This window comes from Hyaena hyaena, unplaced genomic scaffold, assembly GCF_003009895.1.
Source record: "Hyaena hyaena isolate Hyena2069 unplaced genomic scaffold, ASM300989v1 scaffold_1193, whole genome shotgun sequence".
Taxonomy (NCBI): domain Eukaryota; kingdom Metazoa; phylum Chordata; class Mammalia; order Carnivora; family Hyaenidae; genus Hyaena; species Hyaena hyaena.
The window spans coordinates 7,553-11,734 of NW_024081829.1; the positions used below are offsets into that span (position 1 = coordinate 7,553).

The window sequence follows — 4,182 nt, forward strand, 5'->3', positions numbered from 1 at the left end:
TCAGAATCTCACTGAAAGACAAGCACTTGTCAGTTTCTTAGCATCAAATCTTCCTGCTGTGATCCATCCTCCCTTTGAAAGAGCAGGAAAGACAACCAAAGCATAGTACATAGTTAAGCTTTAACAGACAAGAGCCATTACATATACAAATCTATTACTTCTAGGTACAGAAATGCATCAACATCTGTAAAAATATAAATGCAATTCCTCTCAGGCAATTCCTGAGCATAAAAATGTCCCTTGTGGCATCTCACCAGGGCAAACGAGACACCAGCAAGTCCCACGCTCTGTCCTCTTGGCCTTCCTCCACTATGGAGCCCCTCAGCAGCACCCAGGACCCCAGCTATGTATGCCCTTGTTGCCTCTGACCGGGTAGCCACTAGCAGAACTGCCCAGATGAAAGATGATCATGACCAGATGTTTCAGAGGAGTGAAAAAATCTTATTCTTATATGCTGGAGACACTGTACAGTTTGCAGAATCTATTCAGAAAAATGTGCAACTTTATAAGATGTAAAATGGTTATGAATTGTCTCCCACAGCAGCAGCTAATTTCACATGCTGAAACCTGTCTATCTTCAGAATCAGATCCCATATCATGTCAACATCCTCATGGGTGATGATGAGCATGAAGGTCCAGGGCTCTACTACATGGACTAGCTGGCAACCTTTGCCAAGGCCTCTTTTGCAGCCCATGGCTATGATGCCTTCCTGACTCTCAGTACACTAGACCAATACTACACACCAACTGTCTCTCGTGAAAGGGCAGTGTAACAGCTTAGGAAATGCCTAGAACAGCTCCGGAAATGCTTCATTCTGAATCTGGATCTGAATTCTGAATCAAACACCTTCAGTGTTTGAGTCATTGACAAAAATAGCATCCATGACCAGGGCAACTTTTCCTTCCCTAAACAGGGCTCTTAACCTCATGCCCTCCCTCTCACTTGCCAGGGAACTTTGTAAATGAGCTCCTTTATCTTTTTCTCCTCTTCTGACGCTCATTCCTGACAGATGGTTAGTTCAGAATAAAGCTGAATCTGAGTAAACTTAAAAAAAAAAAAGTGTCCTGTATGGGGGTTGGGTTTTTAGACTTTGTACATTTAATAATTTGCCATTTTTCTTTTAGTAGCTTTTCCAAAATTAATGTTTTCTGTAGATAGATTTTTGGATAGGGGTTTGAAATAACAAATGCAGTACAAAGACATTTGTTTAGTAATAACAGTGCAACTACTATTTTTCAATCAGCTAAATGATTTTGAGTAGTGTTTTTAAAATAAGAATATTTATCAACTAACTCAGAGTGACTTCTTCCCATTTATGTGCCCGCTGTTATCATGAGAATTTGACCCATCTTGAAAATTGCCAGGCAATAGGAAATAGTCTCATTCACCATTATAATTAGACCTTTATTGAAGGCCTCACCACCTTTCACTGACCATCTTATTTATACTCTGCACTGGGCTAGACATTGAAAGTACAAAGATGGCTAGTACAGAGGTTTTTATTTCAAGAATCCATAAGACAAGTAAAAATAAGTAAGTAATGTAAGAGGTCCCTGCTATCATAATATCTACACAATGCAGAGATGGTTCGTGAGGAGAGTCAAGGAAATAAAAGCATATAAGGAAAGCTTCAAAGAAGTAGTTGCATATAAGCAGGTTTTTGTTTTGCTAGGCAGACAGAATAAGAAAGAGCTTTTCATACAACATTAACAATATGCACACAAAGGAAAGAACATGCATGTGTCTGAAACTTCCCTCTTTGTGAAATACTAGCATATATTCATTTCCTCCTTTTTTTTTTTTTTGACATTCACAAGAAGTCACATTCTATTATAGGCAAATTGCTAGAATTACAAGTTACTTCTACTGATGATAATTCCAAAAAGAGAGAACCAAAGTTTGAAAAATGGTAAATAATGTGGTAGAGGAATAGAGATTTTACATTAAAACCTTAGGATATATAAAAGAAAATAAGAAAAAGTCTTGCACTTATGTCCAATGGCTTATATGGAGTTAGGAGGAAGCTCTGTAAAGCAAGTTGACAGAGGCAAACCAGAAGTGGTATAAGGAATGACAGATGAGTGATGGGGAGAGATATACAAACATTCTGGAATCATAAAATCTTAAAACTATTAAACATTTAGATAAAGAGAATGTCTTAATATGTATATTATTTGCAAAAGAAAAATTGACATGCATCTCATTAGAGCTGTTAAAGAAAGATTTAAAAAATTGTATTAAAAACATTTATTTATTTTTGAGAGCCAGAGCACAAGTGGGGGAGGAGCAGAGAGAGGGAGACACAGAATCTGAAGCAGGCTCCAGGCTCTGAGCTCTCAGCACAGAGCCCAGTGCAGTGCTCAAACCCACAAACCTGATATCATGACCTGAGCCAAAGTCAGGTGCTGAACTAACTCAGCCACCCAGGTGCCCCAAGAAAGATTTTTAAAAATCTCTAACTAATAAAAGATGATTAAGTGGAACAATTCCCATGATTAATAAGTTTTATCATTACCACTACGTTTATTTAGCCTTTTGTCTCTATAGCAGTAAATGTGTTAGTAAAGAGAGTTTATAAATTTCTTTTTTTTTTAAATTTTAGAAAACATGAGTGGAGGAGAGGGGCAGAAGGAGAGAGAGAGAGAATCCTAAGCAGACTCCACACTCAGTGTGGAGCTGGACACAAGGCTTGATCCCACTACTCTGGGATCACAACCTGAGCCAAAATCAAAAGTTAGATGCTCAACTGAGGTGCCACTCAGGTGCCTCAATATACTATTTTTATTTATTTATTTATTTATTTATTTATTTATTTATTTATTTATTGAAGGATGCTGAAAGTTTTTCTTTGCTTAAGTGAATACAATAACCTACCTTGGAGCAGATTTTCTTTGTTTCTTCCCCAACTCTGGAGTGTTCCCTCTTGGCTCTGATGATTTGAATAGAGTGTATCAGGATCATTTGTGGCTTAGTGGAGACCACCTCTTTCAATACCTTTGAATTTACAAGCTTGATAATGGGGTAGGGGAATAGGAAAATCTTAATATCACCAAAAGAACATTCCAGAAGAAAAAATCAAGACCAAGAACACCTATTCTTTGGTGCTTCCATATTACTAGACCTTCCCCCACAATGGATTCTCTAGGTCTTAACTAAGGTTTGCTGGTAGGAAAGGAGATCAAGAGCACCAATGTGAAATTCACCAATAGGGTTGGGTAAATACAGCTCAGCATATGTACCTAAAGATTGGAGAAGAGCTAGTTTTGCCACAGCCTGTGACAAAACCTCTCTGATATAGCAGTCACACTTTGGGAGCAGTGATTGTATATGAGTTTTGGTTTTTTTTAAAGCTCTAGTGTTAGGAGCTCATGGATTGAGGCCCCCTGTACCCATGCATGTGACCAGCCTGCTAAGGTCAGCCCCAGTGGCAGGAATGCATCAACCAGGTAAGACCAAATTTTCACCAGCCATACCTCAAAGAAATCAGACCAAATCAGAGATTTGGGTGAAAGTGGTTTTTTGGATTGTCATATACTGGGGAAGTGAAATAAGATCAGGCAGAGAGGGGAAGTGAAATGTGATACAATTCCAACAAAGCCCTGGCCCAAATCCACACAGAGCTCTTGTGCTGTGGCTGTTGTCCCATGGAGTCAAAGAGACTGGACCTTCCATGGATTTGGGCTTCTTGAGGAAAAGGGCAAGAACTGGGAACAGGGTAGAGTTGGGGTAAGCCCTGGGGTGAAGTGTCTCTCAGTGGCCTGGGGCCATTCCCACAGAATGACTTACATGACAGCCTATCAGCTTCTCATGCTCCCAAGGGATGTGGCGCGTCAGCCTGAAAGAGCTGATCTGGGCAGTGCCCCTACAACAGCTGCTACAAACAAAGACTTGTACCTCATGAGCAGATCATCCGGTCCTCTCAGTGCATTAAGTGGTCGACTTTAGCTCAGGTCATGATCTTAAAGTTTGTTGAGTTCCAGCCTTGCGGCAGGCTCTGTGCTGATAGCTCAGAGCCTGGAGCTTGCTTTCAATTCTGTGTCTCCCTCTCTCTGTGCCCCTCCCCTGCTTACACTCCCTCTCAAAATAAACAAATAAGCATTTTTTACATTAATAAATGGTGAAACCAGGATAGACTATTTCTAACAAATATGTGGGAGTTAGAATATATAAAAAGTAGTGTT

General features: G+C 39.7%; 1 pseudogene; it reads left to right on the forward strand.

Moving 5' to 3' along the window:
- The first annotated feature begins 345 nt into the window (after positions 1–345).
- Positions 346–923, forward strand: LOC120224579 (annotated as a pseudogene).
- Positions 924–4,182: the final 3,259 nt, after the last annotated feature.